This window comes from Dipodomys spectabilis, unplaced genomic scaffold, assembly GCF_019054845.1.
Source record: "Dipodomys spectabilis isolate Male_0828 unplaced genomic scaffold, ASM1905484v1 ptg000783l, whole genome shotgun sequence".
NCBI lineage: Eukaryota > Metazoa > Chordata > Mammalia > Rodentia > Heteromyidae > Dipodomys > Dipodomys spectabilis.
The window spans coordinates 21,517,602-21,535,832 of record NW_024871460.1 but is presented as its reverse complement, the minus strand read 5'-3'; the positions used below and the strand labels follow the sequence as shown (position 1 = coordinate 21,535,832).

The 18,231-nt window shown below is 45.7% G+C and overlaps 1 protein-coding gene across 5 annotated transcripts in view; it reads left to right on the top strand.

Moving 5' to 3' along the window:
* The first annotated feature begins 11,988 nt into the window (after positions 1–11,988).
* The window catches only part of Matn2 (matrilin 2), a 127,970-nt gene continuing 121,727 nt past the window's right edge, over positions 11,989–18,231 (top strand). For all 5 annotated transcript variants that reach the window (XM_042673198.1, XM_042673201.1, XM_042673199.1 and 2 more), the window contains exon 1: positions 11,989–12,106. The gene's annotated coding sequence lies outside the window, so the exon portion shown is untranslated. The remainder of the gene's footprint in view (positions 12,107–18,231) is intronic.

The following is an 18,231-nucleotide window of genomic DNA, read 5'->3' as shown; positions in this document are numbered from 1 at the left end:
TTATATTTTGAAAGTTACAACTAAGGGTACATTGCCATTTTGGGGTCCTAATTTGGGACTTCCAATCCAAGCCTTCTGACAAAACTTCCATCTGTGGCATCTCTGAAGACCAGGAGTCTGGGCTCTGTTCTTGTGACCAGAAACTGAGTCCTACAATCCCACATGGCAAGGACTAGTAACTGATAATAACTTTTCATATATATTAATTTTAGCTGAAGGATTTTTTCCCCTTGCCAGTACCAAGGTAAGAAGTTAGGGCTTCTCTTGCTTGCTTGGCTTACTTTGTTGATTGGTTCTCTACTGTCCTGAGCTACACCTCCAGCTGGTTATTTTGGATATGGAGTCTAATGGACTTCCCCCCTGCCCTTGCCCTCTCCCCCCCCCCGCCCCCCCTGCAGGCTTTCAGCTCTCATACTCAGTGCAACAGATCTCAGCCTTCTGAGTAACTAGGATTACAAACACGAGCTACCAGCACCTACCTTGCCAATCAACATTTTTCATTCATCTGCACTACATGGAAAACTTCTCCCTTTCTCCCAGATCTCCCCACATGTTTTAACTGTTTTGGTAGGTGCCCTCTCCATCACTCCAGCCTAATTTAAGATCACAGGTCTTCGTCTTGTTCACTTTAGCTTCATATCTAGTCTCAGTCCTATGTCTCCCTTTCAGTGAGAATGACATTTGCCATTTACTGAACCCTTCTCAGATGTACACGTGGCTGCAGATTACCAGTCATATATTAACTCTTTAATCCCCATTTTACAAGAAAAGTTTCTGCTCTGAAAACTACACTGTGAGCAGCAGAGCCAGGACTTAGATGTAAATTGAATGCATCCAAGTAGGCGATAGTTTCAGAATTCTGTACATTTAATCTCATTTTCCTAGAAACAGTTGACTTGTACTAATCTGAATACATCCCACGATGGAACACAAGTCATGCAAAGCCATATAAATTTGGAGTGCATGTTTGAATTAAATTTGTCAGTTTCCTATTTGGATTGGAAAATGCTTTGCAGATAACAGTCTTTCATTCTTACTATAGAGAACTTATTCAGGCTGGAAAGAAGATGAATTGAGGTGGGTTTTTTTTTGCGGGGGGGGGGGGGGGTCCGGTTGTGGGACCTGAACTCTGGGCCTGGGCACTGTCCCTCAGCTCTTCAGCTCAAGGCTAGCACCTCACCACTTGAGCCACAGTGCCACTTCGGGCTTTTTTCTTTTTGCTTATGTGGTGCTGGGGAATCGACCCAGGGCCTCATGCATGCAAGGCAAGCGCTCTACCACTGAGCCACCTTCCCAGCCCCGACATGGGCATTTTAGAGTGCTGTTTTCTTTTTTTTTTTTTTTTGTCGGTCGTGGGGCTTGAACTCTGGGCCTGGGCGCTGTCCCTCAGCTCTTCAGCTCAAGGCGAGCGCTCTACCACTTGAGCTACAGCGCCACTTCCGGTTTTCTGGTGGTTTATTGGAGATAGGAGTCTCATGGTCTCTCCTGCCCGGGCTGGCTTTGAACCGCGATCCTCAGATCTCAGCCTCCTGAGTAGCTAGGATTACAGGCATGAGCCACCAGCGCCCGGCTTAGAGTGCTGTTTTAAGTAAAAATTTTCTTTTGTGAAAATTAGACACTATTCATTTGTTCATGTGTGCGAGTCATGGAGCTTGAACTCAGTCATTCTACCACTTGAGCCACAGCTCTACTTCTAGCTTTTTGTTTCATTGGAGACTGACTTTCCTGCCATGGCTGACTTTGAACTTTTGTTAGAAATGGCTTGGGAGGAGCCCATCAGATGCACTGGACATTGATGAAAATGAACTAAGCAACTCAGGTGGCAGCAATGGGAGGGAAGGAATGAGTTGGAAAGAGGGAACAGCTAACACTAAGCAAAAGGAAAGAAATGTATATACCACCCAATGTGGAAGAAATAGCTGTACTGTCAAGGCTCATAGAATTCACAAACTTTATAGACCATGATAATGACAGTTTGCCTCATGAAGGTTAGAATGTGTTTGTGATTTTAGCTAAGTGTCACTATCTCACAATACTGTGAAATTTATGTAATCACTTAATTTTTAAATAATTATTTAAAAAGAAAAACGGTTTGGGATATTGGATGTCAGGTAGGAACAATGACACCAAGGAACTCAGCAAGGCAAAATTTACTTCTGTAGAAGGGTGCCCCATCAGCCAAAAATCTGACAAGCAAGAATCGAGCAGGGAGGCTCTATTTATCCCTAACCAAGCAGGCCCTGCCCCATCTGCTCACATTGGCTAAGCTGTATTTCATGGCTGGCAAAAGGATGTGGCTTTATTAACAGGATGTAACTAAAAATTCGAAGAGCTTCTAACAGGATGTCTTAAAGTACAGCAGGAAAAGGATGTATGTAATTAAAATGTAATTAACAAGGGCCAAGCCATCTGGCCAAAGCAGGAACTTTTCAGGAAAAAAAATCTTACAATGTTAACAAAGAGGAAGCAAACTATTTTGATGGAAAGGAAGTTTTTCTTATACAGTAATCATAAGATCTCAGTCTCCTGAATAGAAGGATTACCTCCTAGGACTACCTGTACCTGGCATGTTAATTTTATTATTTTTTAATTATTATAAAGGTGATATACAGAGTTGAGTTAATTTCTTAAACAGAAAATCCAGTGTGACTTGGATAGCTCATAGACTTTAATAATGAAATAGAAAAATAAAGTCAAGCCAGTCACCGGTGGTTTACACCTATAATCCAAGTTACTCAGAAGGCCGAGATCTGAGAAGCCACCCCAGACAGGAAAGTCTAAGACTTACCTCCAATCAACTACTCAGAAAGGGCTAGAAGTGGATCTGTGCTCAAATGGTAGAGTGCTAGTGTTGAGCAAAAGAAACTCAGGAACAGAGCCCAGGCCCAGAGCTCAAGCCCCAGCACTGGCAAAAGGAGGGTGAGGGGGGAGAGAGAGAAGAGAGAGAGAGGAAGAAAGAGAACTACAGCTTCTTGAACTTCTAGAAGCCTATGTTTCACTAAGCTAGGAAACATTTATGTTTTTCCCATGGCCCACTATCCCTAACCAAGCCGTATCTTAAAACTGGTTACTGTCACTTTTTCTTTTGTCTACTATCCCAGATGGTGAAAAACTCACTGAGTCTATGTGTTATTTATTATTCTGTCAGTGCTTAGTGCACATCTGGCTAATAGGAACTCAAAAAATATTTACTGACATAAAATAAGCACATGAGAGCAATTAAAACCAGCTGTGACCTCACTTCCAGTGCATAATGAATTCTTAAGAATTCTCGGTGGAACTTGAGTCCCATAGAGACAGCTTCTCATGGAGGAGCTCACTAGGGGGAGAATCATTCCTATAGATCATGCAAAGGCAAAAAGTCAGTCCATAGACAGACCCTGCTGAGAAGTCTCAGCTAGATGCATGCTTCCTGAGTTTGTTGATGTGTGTGTGTGTGAGAGAGAGAAGAGAGAGAGAGAGAGGCAAAATACCATTAGGCAATAAAAGAATCACTAAGATGAGAGAGGCCAGTATTCTGCTTAAATTTAAAATCAGAAGGAAGCAGCATTCTTCGTTCCTACTGTGCCAGTGTTCAGGTCCCTTTTATGTGTGCTTACAATTTTGAATGAAAACACTGCTAGATGTTTCTTCTCTTAGAGCTTTCTCTTTTCTTTTCCTAGCAAATCACTGTATCATTAAAGCAATAAATGACTTAAGTCTAAACCTGTGGAGTCCTGCAACCTTATGTACAGGAAAATTCGGAACAGCCAGCATGCAACTTGACACAGCTGACATGTCTTCATACTTACTGAGCACTTGAAATGAAAACAAAATCCCCATGAAGCTGTGATAAAGCATGTAAGTTCTTTTACACAAGATTCCCATAGTCCAGCAATGCCAATCCCTCTAACAGAGTACCACAGACCCCAGTGCAGAATATTTCTAAGCAAGGCAGTACCTGCCGTGGGAAGCACCTGTAAGAGGAGGGATTACAAACCTAAAAATGGTAGCAGAAGCTGAGTGCTGGTGGCTCATGCCTGTAATCCTAGCTATGCAAGAGGCTGATATCTGAGGATTGTGATTTGAAGCCAGCCTGGGCTGGAAAGTCTGTGAGACTTTTCTCTCCAATTAGCCATCCCCAAACTGGAAGCAGAGGATATTGTATGAAAGGAAATGTGCTCATTACCTGACTTATGTAATTAATCCATCTGTGCATCATCTTTATAATAACAATAAGGTAAATTAACTTTAAAACAAACAAACGACAACAACAACAAAAAACTTGCCCTGTTAAGCTGGGTTCCTGTGGCTCATGCCTGTAATCCTAGCTACTAAGGAGGCTGAGATATGAGGCTTATGGTTCCAAACCAGCCCTGGCAAAAAAGTCCATAGGATTCTTACCTCCAGTAAAACTACTCAGAAAAAGCCAAAAGTGGCCCTGAGGCTCAAGTGGTAAGAGTGCTAGCCTTGAGCAAAAGAAGCTTAGGGACAGTGTACAGGCCCTGAACAGTCCCCCAGTAACAGCTAAAAAAACAAAAACAAAAAACTTGCCCAGAATCAATATTTTAATATTTCATATATGGTGTAACTCACCAATATAGAGTATACATCTAATACACAGAGCTCTTCAATGATCATCAATTCTAGAACCTTTTCATTACTTCCAAGAGAGATTCCATAAACATCTATTCTTCATTTCTTCCCAACCATCCCAGTTTTAGGTAATGACTGATTTACTTTGTCTCCATGAGACTCTTATTTCTAAATAACTACCAAAAAGCCAAAAGTAGAGCTGTGGCTCAAGGGGTAAAGTGCTAGCCTTGAACAAAACAGCTTAGGGATAGTACCCAGGTCCTGAGGTCAAGCCCCAGGATGGGTACAAAACTTTTTTTCTTTCAATAATGCTTTGTAGTTTTTAGAACATAGTCAGTCCCTCTATATCTGGATGTTCTGCATCTGTGCAGTTAGTGTAGATTGAAAGCATTTGAAAAAACTACAAAATTACATCACAATGAAACCCCTTTGTACAATTAACATGCAATAACAAAAATGAAAGTATTTGAAAAATCATTTTTAATAAAATATATTGGGTTTTCCTTGACATTATTTTCTAAACATTATCGTATAACAAGTATTTCCACAGCACTTTCATGGTAGTACATATTAGAAGTAATCTAAAGATTCAAGTACACTGGATGAGGTTCATGGGTACTAATCCCACACTATTCAAATAAAGGACTTGAACATGCAAGGATTTCTATCTTCAGAGCATCCTTGGACCAATCCCCCAGGGATTCATAGGGACAACTGTACAGGGTTGCATTTCTTTTTCTTTTTTCTTTTCTTTTTCTTTTTTTTGCTGGTCTTGTGGCCTGAACTCTGGGTCTGGGCTCTGTCCCTCAGCTGAAGTAGCCACAGCGCTACTTCCAGCTTTTTCTGCTAATGTGGTGCTGAGGAATCGAACCCAGGGCTTCATGCATGCAAGGCAAGCGCTCTACCACTGAGTCACCTTCCCAGACCCTTCTTTTGTTGAGACATTTCTAAGTGAACTAGTCTTTTTGTATGTGGCTTGAACGCAGGGCTTGGGTGCTGTTCCATGAACTTCCTCTTTCTCAAAGCTAGAGCTCTACCACTTGCTCCACAGTGCCACTACTGGCTTTTTGAGTAATTTTATTGTCAATAAGAGTCTCATGGATTTTTCTACCTGGGCTTCGAACCACAATCCTTAGATCTCAACCTCCTAGGATTACAGGCATGAGCAATAAGCACCTGACTGGAGTCCTCCTTCTTGTTAGGTAAGTACTCTACCACTTAAACCATCTTTTTGGCTTTATTTTTCAAATGTCATTTTGTTCCCAAGAGCTGACCATAAACAGCTATCCTCCTATCCGTATTTGCCAGTACAGCTGCACCTCTATATGGAATTACAAGCATGGATTACCACAACAGCTTGCTTGTTGAAATGCTGGTCTCACTAACATTTTTGCTCTGGCTGGCCTCAAACCATAATCCTCCTGATTTCCACTTCCCAAGTAGAAGGGATTATAGGTATATATTACCATACCCGGCCCTTAGTGATTTTGGTGCTATTGCAAAAGGAGATGTATTCTTAATTTCATTTTTAGGTTGTTTGATCTGAAATAAAGATGTTAAAAATACTAATCTTGTATCCTGAAACATTGTATTAGTTCTAATAGCTGTTGTAGTGTAAGCCTGCATATCAGATCAGATCATCTGCACATGTAGTTTTTTGTTTTTGTTTTTCATTTTCTTTTCTTAATTCACTCTTTTTTGTTGTTGTTGTTGGTTGTGGGGCTTGAACTCTGTCTGGGCCTGGGCGCTGTTCCTGAGTTCTTCAGCTCAAGGGAGTGCTCTACCACTTTAGCCACAGTGCTACTGACAGTTTTCTGGTGTTTAATTGGAGAGAAGAGTCTCATGGATTTTCCTGTCCAGGCTGGCTTTGAGCCATCATCCTCAGATCTCAGTCTCCTGAATAGCTAGGATTACAGGCAAGAGCCACCAGCACCCGGCTTAATTCACCCTTATACAAAATTGAGTAGAAGGGAGAGAGAATCCCCTTCCCAATCTTAGATGGAAAGTTCTCACTTAGTTTTTCCATTTTATGCCATGAAGTGTAGTGTGGATTGCTGGGTTTCTACAGATTCCTCTTAGTGGGACCAGGCTATTTCTAGTTAGTTCATGGGATGTTTTGTCAGGAAGGACCTCTCTCTGACTCTCTCTCTCCTTCCCTGCCCCTCTTCCCTTCCTTCCCCTCCCTCCCTCCCTCCCTCATCCCCCCTTCCTCCCTTCCTGCCTTCTCTTTCTTTCTTTCTATCTTTCTTTTTATTTCTTTCTTCCTTTGTTTCCCATTATGGGGGCTTGAACTTAGGACTGGAGCTCTATCATTTGAGACACAGCTCCACTGAAGATAAGAGTCTCAAGGACTTTCCTGCCTGGACTGGTTTTGAACCTTGATCCTCAGATCTCAGCCTCCTGAGTAGCCAAGTATGAGCCACTGACAGCTGACTAAGAAGGGCTTTTGAATTTTGTCAAGTATATTTTCTTTGACTATTGAGAAGATCATGTGGGCTTTGTCCTTTGGTCTGCTCATTAGATGTATTGCATTTGCATATATTTAAACATTGTCCTGACATTCAATTTTGCCCTGTATTTAGGCTGGCTCTTGGGATAAGCAGTGTTTCTGGTAACCTCTCCTTAGACCCAGCCAGGAAAGCTGAGCTTACTTCTGGAAGTGGTGCTGTGGCTCAAGTGGTAGAGCGCTAGCCTTGAGTACAAAGAGGCTCAGGGGCAGTGCCCAGGCCCTGAGTTCAAACTCCTAAAAAAATTTTTTTTAAAGTTTTAATTCGGTTATTACATCCTCTCACTAAATTGTGTATGTGTTGGCACTGGGGCTTGAAATCAGGGCCTTGGTTCTGTCCCTTAGCTTTTTTGCTTTAAGGCTGGCATTATACCACTTGAGCCACAGCTCCACTTCCAGCTTCTTGGTGGTTAACTGGAGATAAGAGTCTGTCAGATAAGAATCTCAGTCTGGCACTGGTGCCTCATGCCTGTAAGCCTAGCTACTCAAGAGACTGAGATCTGGGGATCATAGTTCAAAGCCAGCTCAGGCAGGAAAGACGGAGACTCAAGCCTAGCTACTCAGGAGACTGAGATCTGGGGATCATGGTTCAAAGCCAGCTCAGGCAGGAAAGACCATGAGACTCTTGTCTCTAATTAACCACCAGTTGGAAGTTGGAAGTGGAGCTGTGGCTCAAGGTAGAGTGCTAGCTTTGAGCAAAAGGGATAGCTCCCAGGCTCTGAGTTAAAGCTCCACAGCCACCAAAAATAACAAATCAAAAAATATTATTTACAGCTAGTGTGCTTTGTAGCTAGTGACTTTTCTGGCACTTTCCATACTTGGGAACTTTTCTGCCAATTCTTGTTTTAAATGAGTCAAAACTTTGCAGTTGCTTCTTCTCAGAGGCTTGTCTATCAGTGAAATTGCTTACTCTCTCTCACTATGTCCTATCTTCTGTGGTTTATGTGACTCTCGGCAGAACATCTCAGTGTCCTGTCACTAACCACCTGTTCATTGCCTTTCTGCTGGGCTCTGGTAAGAACCATGTCCTGATTATTTCCTTTGATGAGAAGGATTAGGGGAAAGATGTTTGTATTATTCTCAAGTCCCTGCTTATTGAGCTTGGCCAGTGTGGTGGGGGAGTCATAGGATAGCTGCAAGTTGTTGTCATGTCCTGAATGTCTTGTAAAGGACAACGTTGACACAGACTCATTGACATGTTTGAGAGGTGGTAGGCAATAGAGTGCCAAAGAAATGAGACTATGGCATCTAATCACAGACCATACTGTGCCAGTTCTCAGGTTTAGCTGTCTGTGCTGCTAAGTGACACCACCACACATGCCAGGTCCATTGGATGGTTTCATATTCTAGAAAACAGATCATACTCTTAGACTAGAGTATATGAAGGCCTTCCCCTGCACCCTTGTCTCATTTTTTTTTTTTTTTTGCCAGTCCTGGGGCTTGAGCCACAGCACCACTTCTGGCTTTATTCTATTTATGTGGTGCTGTAGAATAGAACACAGGACTTTATGCATGCTAGGCAAGCACTCTACCACTAAGCCACATTCCCAGCCCCCTTGTCTCATTCTTGATAGGAGGCCTCATCATCTGATTGCAAGGTGTGCAGGTCAGAGTCACAGCAGCTACATCCCAATCCCCAGGACCTCATGGTTCAATTTACCATCACAAAAACACTTGCAGTCCTCTTTGAAGAAGCATTTTGTTAGCCAGGCATGGTGGCTCATGCCTGTCAGCCCAGCTACTTGGGAGTCAGAGATCAGGTGGATTGATGTCTAAGACCAGACCAGGTCAAGAATGTAAGGCTGTATTTGAAAACTAAAATAAAGCTGGACATGGGATCAATTGTAGAATGCCTGCCTAGAGTTGGACCCCTTCCCTCCCCCACTAAACCTCTCCCACCCCACCCTCATCCCCCCCACCAAAAAAAGAGAATTTTTGTTTTTCTAAACTTTTTTTTTTTTTTTGGTCGGTCATGGGGCTTGAACTCTGGGCCTGGGCACTGTCTCTGTGCTCTTCAGCTCAAGGTGAGTGCTCTACTGCTTAAGCCACAACACCACTTCCGGTTTTTGAGTAGTTTATTGGAGATAAGAGTCTCACAGACTTTCCTGCCCGGGCTGGCTTTGAACTTCGATCCTCAGATCTCAGCCTCCTGAGTAGCTAGGATTACAGGCATGAGCCACCGGTGCCCAGCTCTAAACTATTTTTAGTACAGTATTCTGTCTTTCCAAGGTGGGATAGTGTTTCTTTAGAAATTTCTGCAGGTACAATGGTGCTATCAGTTGACATAGAATAGCTGTCCGTTTTGGCAGAGTATTCAGAAGGAAGCATTGCTCTTCTAGAAGTTCTTCTATCCTGAACTGCAGTAGAAACTCAGCTTCTCTTTTGCCATATTCCTCTCACATCTCTATCTCAGCAGCTCTAGCAACAGAGCAGAAGCTGACCTTATCTTCCCAGGAGATTTCCTGCCTTTCAACTTAAGGGAGCAAAAGAGGAAGCTCCCACGACTTGTCACCTAGAGGCAATGCAGGTGACAAACCTTCACACTTTCACAGTTCCACTCAGCCATTCAGTGCAAATTTTATTTTAGGATTTCAGTGAGCCAAACTGTCCTGTAGCCACCCATCCTCTGGCTCTTTGTGTTTCCTGAGTCTTATTTCCGTCTGTCATCCAGGCCAGATAGCTAGGTCTCAAGAAGAATTCTAATGCAAAACAAGCTCTAATGTGTACAAGGAATGAATGGATCCTTTTGCTAAATCCCACTTTTGAGGACAGCCCAAATCCTTACCGTTCGAAAGACCATATGTGGAAGTAGAACTGAACCTTGTGAGTGTGAGAAAAATGTTAAAGACTTTTTAGTTGTAGGAGCTCCCAGCTACAACACACCCTCATTCCTGATTGCCTTTCTGAGTGCTCATGTGAGAAGGGAGGATCTTAACGCCACACTTCTGAACAAGGCTCTCGGCACAGCCACCTACAAGCTAGACCTCTGGCAGAAAAGGCAGTTTAACCTTTTCTTAACAGCTTTCATTACCAACTTGCATTCACTCCACAGCGTTACCAAGGTAACCCAGAAGTTAAATAACTGTTCACTCTGACTTCATTTTTGAGGACATTCAATTTGTTTTTGCCCGTTTTTTAGTTTGTATTGTTTTGTTTTTGCCAACCTGAAGATCATACTCCAAGGTAGAATAGCTCATTTGACCTGTTTGACGTGGCCTCTGCCCTGCTCCATACAGAAATTTCCTATTCTGAAGAATTCCCATATTATTCTCTGGGGAGAAACCCCCCGTTTTAGTTGGCATACACCAAGGATCACTAGAATCAGTTATTAAATCACAATTTCCTCAAAATCTTGAAGGATTTCCAGATAGCTATTGTTTTCTTGGTAAATTACAGGCTCATGCTGGTGTCTTGGAAGGGTGTTGCACATCTTCAGTGTAAGTTTCCATAAATGAACTCTCCAGTTCCTAGGGGATTTTCACTGGCTTGGACTCTGGAAGAATTTCCTTCTGTGGGATCCAAGGCTTGAGAGCTCTGACATTTCCTGAAGACTGTCCTCTGCGTTCTGACCTCCACCTCCCTCCTCCCAAAGACTTACAAAAGCTCTTTCTGGTCCACGCAGAACAGTCAAGGCACCCTGTGAGCTAATGTGCCTGAAGGAATGGAGGACTGGGAGTCCCAGATTCTTGACATTGTGATGCCACGGATGGCCAGGATGTGTTAACCCCATAGTCTGAAGTAGTTGTACAAAGAGATTGCATTTCAATTCAACATGTCCAATGAATCCCGGCTAGTAACACTGGGCCATCTCTCCCAACCTTACCCATCCTCTCAAATTTGGCTGGGACTTTAGTTACCAACTCTTGAGAGCTTTACTGAAGAACTGATTTTATACATGGCATTTATATTCATATATCAGAAACCAACTCTGTCGTCAAATAGGAGTGTTGGTTAGTTACAAAATCTAGGCAGCCAGAAGCATTTAAATAAATGATCAGCCTCTTGCATATCCTGAGGATTTGATATTCGTTTTACTCTTCCTCTTGGCTTGTTAGAACATGCGCTGGGTGTGCTGGGTTAGTGGTTTGGGGCTAGAATTTTGGAGCTTTATTGAGAGGTGCCCAGGCCTGTTGTGCAGATGGCCCACTGTGGTCCCCGTAATGGGATCAGCCCTTCGCCCAGCCGCCCATCAGTCAGTCAGTGCTGCCTTCTACATCCCTCCAAGGCGCCCTCGAGATCCCCAGGGTAAGGTTTCCCCACTTGACAAAGCTGTAAACGTCTCACCTATCATTGCTCAGGTCTTGTCTGAACTAGACGCTCACCACTCCTTCGGGCAGGAATCTTGTCTCTCTTCTCCATCCTGGCATCCTCGCTCCCCTCCCCACCCCCGGGCCTGGTCCCCAGCCAGTGGATGCTCCGTTATTATGAACTTGGGGCTGATGGTGGGGCGGTCTGGGCACTGCCAGGACAGCCCCCGACATTCGTCACCAATTATCCGTCCTCTGACCACTTTATTCCTCAGTGTCATCCTCGATGGGTGCTTCCTCCGGGGAAACGACCCCCAAGCTCAGGTTACGGGACTCCCAGGAGGCCTCTCCCCAGGCCCGCGCCCCCGTCCCACTCCACGAGCCCTGCCTCTCCCGGTGCCGCGGAGCCCCTGACGGCTGCGAGGCCCACCGAGGAGCGGGGCTCGTGGCCAGGGAGCCGCGCGGAGCTGGGGGGCCGCCCGCAGGGTGCGGCCGCGCGGGTCGCCTCCGCCTCTCCACGCCTTCCCCATCCCCGAGGAGGACACCCCTCCTTCCGCCGGCCCGGCGCCGCCTCCCCGCGCCCGCCCGCCCTGGCCCCGCGCCCCGCCGGCCGCCGGCAGCGCGGGAGCACCCTGGGATGGGACTGGGAGGCAGCGGCGGCAGCGGCTCGGGCGTCTCGGATCCTCGGCCCTCCACGATCGGTCCCCCCCGGGACAGCCGCGGCCCCGGCCGGGCGACGCGGCCAACGAGGGCCCTCGTGGGGCGACGGTAGCTGCAGGTGAGTGTGGCACCCGTGGCCGGGCGTGGACGGACGGATGGACACGCGCACGCGGGCGCCCTCCCCGCTGCCAGCCTACGCTCGACCCTGCGGCTCCACGAGGGTCCTGCGTCCCCTCGGGGACACGGGGATGGGAGGGGAGCCGGGAGAGGGGGCGGCAGGGACCGGGTTTGCCCCTCGCTCCGCGGGCTGGGCTCGCTTTCTACCAGGGCGCACGGGGCTGTGGCCCCCAGAGTGCCCCGTGGGGGGGCGCTGTGCCCTGCAGCGGGGACCCCAGCAAGGCCCCTGGGGATGGGGGACTTGTTGAGCGGGTATCCAGCTGGGGGAAAATGATTCTGTGTGTCCCCTGCCTTCCCCAGGATGGTATTTCAGTGTCGGGGTTATCTGATTTCTTCCCTGTTCTCTATAGCAGCCTCCCTGTATTTTAGAAGAGAGAGGGAGGGAGGGGGAGGAGAGAAAGGGTGTGTGTGTGAGGGGGGGGGGACATTCTGGTGGTTGGGGAGGATAGAAAAATGGACACTGGTAGGGTCTGTCAGGATAAACTAGATAAATCACAATGACAATTGTGGCAGTGCCCACCAGCTTACAGGCCAGAATAGGTGTAGCACCCAGCTACTCAACCCCTCACTTTTCTCTATCTGGTGGGTTGGTGATAGCCACAGGTTTGTGGGATTAAATGAGATAGGACAAGTGGAGTCCTGAGGATAATGCCTGGAGACACACACACACACACACACACACACACACACACACACACACACACACACACACACACACCCTCAGGAAGAATTACTCCTGTGGCTACCTGTTCTTGGTCGGTTGTCACACACACACACACACACACACACACACACACACACACACACACACACACACACACACACACACACACACACACACACACCCTCAGGAAGAATTACTCCTGTGGCTACCTGTTCTTGGTCGGTTGTGGGGCCTGAACTTTGGGCTTCAGTGCTGTCCCTCAGTTCTTCAGCTCAAGGCTAGTGCTCCACTACCTGAGCCACAGTGCCACTTCTGGCTTATTTTGCTTATGTGGTGCTGATGAATGGAACCCAGAGCCTCATGCATGCAAGGCAAGCACTCTACCACTGAGCCACCTTCCCAGCCCCTGCACAGGTGTTTAACTGGATTTTTCCATGCACAATGCTACTCCTGTAGTGTTCTCCCTGCTTGCTTTCAAATCAAGAGCTTGACAAAGCAAGATACAAGCTGAGTTTCCTCTCTGGCTCTGAAACACCTGTGGAGCCAGGTGCTAGGGGCTCACACATGTAATCCTAGCTACTCAGGAGGCTGAGATCTGAGGATTGCAGTTTGAAGCCAGCCTGGGTAGGAAAGCATGTGAGGCTCTTAACTCCAATAAACTACCCCCAAAAAGCCAGAAGTGGAGCTGTGCCTGAAGTGGTAGAGCTCTAACCTTGACAAAAAGAAGCTCAGGGACAGCATCAGGTCCTGAGTTCAAGCTCTAAGACCAGCACCAAAACCAGAAAGAAAACAAACAAAAACCCTGTGGAGAAGTCAGATACTGGTACCTCTTCACCTCCCAGTTTAATTCCCACACTTTTTTTTTTTTTGTCAGTTGTGGGGCTTAAACTCTGGGCCTGGGCACTGTCTCTGAGCTCTTCAGCTCTAGACAAGTGCTTTACCACAGCACCACTTCTGGTTTTTTGGTGGTTTAGTGTAGTCTCATGACTTTTCCTGCCTGGGCTGGCTTTGAACTGCCACCCTCAGATCTCAGCCTCCTGAGTAGCTAGGATTACAGGCGTGAGCCACCAGCATGGGGCTCTTTCCACACTTTTATTCCTGTCCATAGAGTTCAGTCTCCCAAGTTGCAAGGCCCAAAAAGCTACAAATCAAGCCTCCAGGGATTTTGACTGTCAGACCTTGGCAAACTGGAGCACCCAGACCTGAGCTCATCACCAGAGGTACCAGAGCAGAGTGCAAATCAGAAACAGCCTTGGATAATTGTCAGGCCCTAAGCTCCCAAGAGCTAATACAACTTAGGTCTCTTGTCTGCCAAAGACAGCTGAAATGAAGTCTGAGATTTAAAGAAAAGGGAAGAGATGTTGCTCTTTGGAAAAACAGGGAATGAATAATAGAGCCATTTCTCCAGAGGCAGTTTCTCCAGAGGCAGTTCTTATGGGTACCTACAAAAAAGGCCAAAAAGTAGGTTGGCTAGGGAAAGAGAAAGAAGAGAGACCGAAGTCCAGGAAAAGCAGACGTGGTGGTTAGTGGCAATGGAGATGGTAAGATGGGAGCAGAACCAAGGTGAGGTGTGAGAGCAGCCAAGGAGACAGCAAAGGCATCTCTGGGTCTTGATCTGAAGCATGTAGTCCTCTCCTAGGCTTTCCTGTCTTCTAGGAGAGCTAAGGAGGGCCCCTCTGCTTCGTGCATGAGTACACATAGAGTGATTCAGGAGGCTGGGGGTGAGGGGAGACTGATGTCCAAGGAGAGAGTGGAGCCTGTCTCTACTGTTGCTAGGAAACAGTGCCAGGGAGGCCCTTCCAAGAGACCCCTGGCCACTTGGAGCTTCAGCCCATGAGGTCATCCTTGAACTCTGCCATGTAGCTCAGCCACCACTGCCTGAAGGAAGCTCAGGGTCAGGACTAGGCAGAATTCCAGAGGCCTTGGCTGCTGTCAGGCATTAGTGGTAATGACTATGTCGGTGAGTGACTTGGAGGGTGATGAGAGGCAGTGGGAGCACCACTGGAAGCACATAGCTCTCAACACCTGAAGGATCTGGGTTCTAGTTAAATTTCATACCAATAAGTGCCTCAGTTTCTCCATCTGTGAACAATAAATAGGATTTGTGGACAATGAAGCTAGTTACAACATATGACATAACAAGACAATGGCTGACTCAGAGTAAATAATTATTAGGCATGCTTACTATTACATTGCTTTTAGTTAGATCATTTGTCAGATAGATACAATACTGAATAAGATTGTTTTAAGTGTCAAATGAAACAAGGACTGTGAATGTCTCTGACACTGTGTAGGCTGCACACATACTCAGAATGAGTTGACTGAAACTGAAATATTTGCAAAATATCTGCACGTAAAAGTCAGTGGTTGAGTGGTTGAGTGGAAAGTTCTTCTGAGTATTGCCAAAGAACCTTGGTTTACCTGTGGTTCTCACTGCCTGGTGGAACACTCAGTGTTCTTCCAGGTTGATTGTGTTAGTTTCCAATGACTGATGTAACCAATTGCCACAAAGGTAATGGCTTAAAATAAATTTATGATCTTACAGTTCTGGTGACCAGGTCTGAAATGGGACTCATGTGGTTAAAATGAAGTGTCAGCAGAAATGCACACCCTCTTCAGGCTTCAGGGAAAATCTGTCCCCTTAGGTTTTCTGGCTGTAAAAGCCAACTATATTTCTTGGCTCCTGGTCTTTCCATCCTTAAAACTGGTAAAAGTGTCTTCTAGCCAGGCGCTGGTGGCTCATGTCTGTAATCCTAGCTACTTATGAGGCTGAGATCTAAGGATCTACCTGGGCAGGAAAGTACTTGAGATTCTTTTTTTTTTTTTTTGCCAGTCCTGGGGCTGGGCTCTGTCCCTGAGCTTTTGTGCTCAAGGCTCGCGTGCTCTACCACTTGAGCCACAGACCCATTTCCAGCTTTTTGTGGTTAACCAGAGATAAGAATCTCAAAGGGCTGGAAATGTGGCTTAGTGGTAGAGTGCTTGCCTAGCACACATGAAGCCCTGGGTTCAATTTCTCAGTACCACATAAACAGAAAATCCTGGAAGTGGTGCTGTGGCTCAAGTGATAGAGCACTGGCCTTGAGCACAAAACTAGGGACAAAGCCCAGGCCCAGAGTTCAAGTCCCAGGACCATACACACATATAAAACTTTTCTAACCTGTCTCTCTTTCTGCCTCTGGGTGTCTGTCCTTGTCTCCTCCCCCTCCCCTTGTTTTTCTTCCTTCTTTCTCTTCCTTGTCAATCCTTTTTCTTCTTCTTTCTGGCCACCTTTCCTCTCCCTCATTCCTGTCTCTCTCTTTAAAAAGCCCTTGTAACTACATTGAGCCTACCTGGGAAAATCCAGGCTAAGTTCCTCACCTCAAACTCTATAATTCAGTCACCTCAACAAAATCCTTTTGTGAGCCCCAGCCTTCTTCAAACTCAGAAGTTGTTCCTAACTGTACTTTTTATACGTTCTCCCTTTCTTTGATTCTTCTTGACTTTTATCCCCAGTCCCTCATGACAGACTTTTTCTTCATCCACATCATTTACTGACTTTTCCAGCCCAGAGTTTCTGGCTTGTTCTCCATTTCCAGTGAAATATAAAGTCAAATGCCTCCACCTCATGGCAAGATCTCTGCTAAGAAAATCCCCACCTAACGTGTTTGTGTTTGACTCCCCTGAGATTTACTGCAGAGGGTCTCTAGTAGTTCCTACTGCTGCTGTAACAAGTTACCACAAACTCAGTGGCTTAAGATTATATAAGTTTAGGATGTCAAAGTTGTGGAGATCAGAAATGGTTCTCCTATGGGGGCAAAATCAGAGTGTTGGCAGGCTGGAGCCTCGGGTGGCTCTAGGGGAGAAATCATTTCCTTTCTGTTTCCATCTTTTCACAGGCGTGAACCTTTTTTCTGCCAAGGGTCATTTGGATATTTATAACCTCATTATGGGCCATATGAAATGGTCAATACAGACAGACAGCCACAGGCAGCTGATGAGAAGTATATGAGAAGTATAACTTGTCTGTCCTGTCCTATACCAAGTAATTTGGTGGGGGGGCATTGCCGGGCCTACCGCTAGATGTTCTCCACCCCTTGTAAGCTGCTCTTGTCATTTGGCTCTTGTTATTAACAGCCCATGAACAGCAGGCTGCCTATTAACATGTTATAGTTATTTCTCTGGTTCTTCAACTTCTATTTTTCTAATTTTAGTTTGTGTGTGTGTGTGTGAGTCTGTGTGTGTGTGTGTGTGTGTGTGTGTGTGTGTGTGTGTGTGTGTGGTATTGGGAGTTGAACTCAAGCCCCCATGCTCTTACTTGGCTTTTATTGTTCATAGCCACACCTCCACTTCTAGAGTTTTATGGACTCTTATCTGCCTAGTATGGCTTTGAATCCTGATCCTTAGATCAAGCCTCCAGAGTAGCTAGTTTTACAGAGGCCAGACGTCAGTGCTTGGCTTATCTCCCTATTTTAAAGGTTTATGCAATTATCTGATTAGCAACCTTAGTTCCTTTTGCCACATAGCACCACATTTCCAAGTTCTAGGAATTAGGCCATGGAATGGCCATAGCCATTCTTCAGAGGAACATTATTCCACTTATCCCAGAGTTGTGTTTCATGAGCTTTATTCTTAACTATCCCCTTCCAGGAGATGCACAATGGTCCATTTAGCAGAAAGGCCATGGGAAACTTTCTCCAAAGCCAGTTTCTCGGCTCTGATCACTCTTTCCCTTGGTCCATGACAGGATCTGAGAACGAAGCCCCATTTGTTAAGTAAGTTTTTTTTTTATAATAAGAACATATAAAGATGCAAAAACTGGGCTGGGAAGGTGGCTCAGTGGTAGAGTGCTTACCTCGCATACATGAGGCCCTGGGTTTGATTCCTCAGCACCACATAAGCAGAAAAAGCCAGAAGTGGTGCTGTGGCTCAAGTGGTAGAGCACTAGCCTTGAGCTGAAGAGCTGAGGGACAGCGCCCAGGTCCAGAGTTCAGGCCACACAACCAGCAAAAAAAAAAAGAAATAAAGAAAAGAAAAGATGCAAAACCATAGGGACTATCTCAGTGGAGTTTTACAAATTGAACATTCATGGAACTGCTTCCTGGGTCGGACCGCATAAGCTCTTCTTTGACCCAAAAAATATGTACCTTCTGAAGGTACATACTTTTTTTTTTTTTTTTTGTAGGTCATGGGGCTTGAACTCTGGGCCTGGGCGCTGTCCTAGTGCTCTTCAGCTCAAGGCCAGAGCTCTACCGCTTGAGCCATAGCACCACTTCCGGTTTTCTAGCAGTTTATTGGAGATAAGAGTCTCACAAACTTTCCTGCCCGGGCTGGCTTTGAACCTAGATCCTCAGATCTCATCCTCCTGAGTAGCTAGGATTATAGGTGTGAGCCACCGGGGTCCGGCTAAGGTACATACTTTTTAA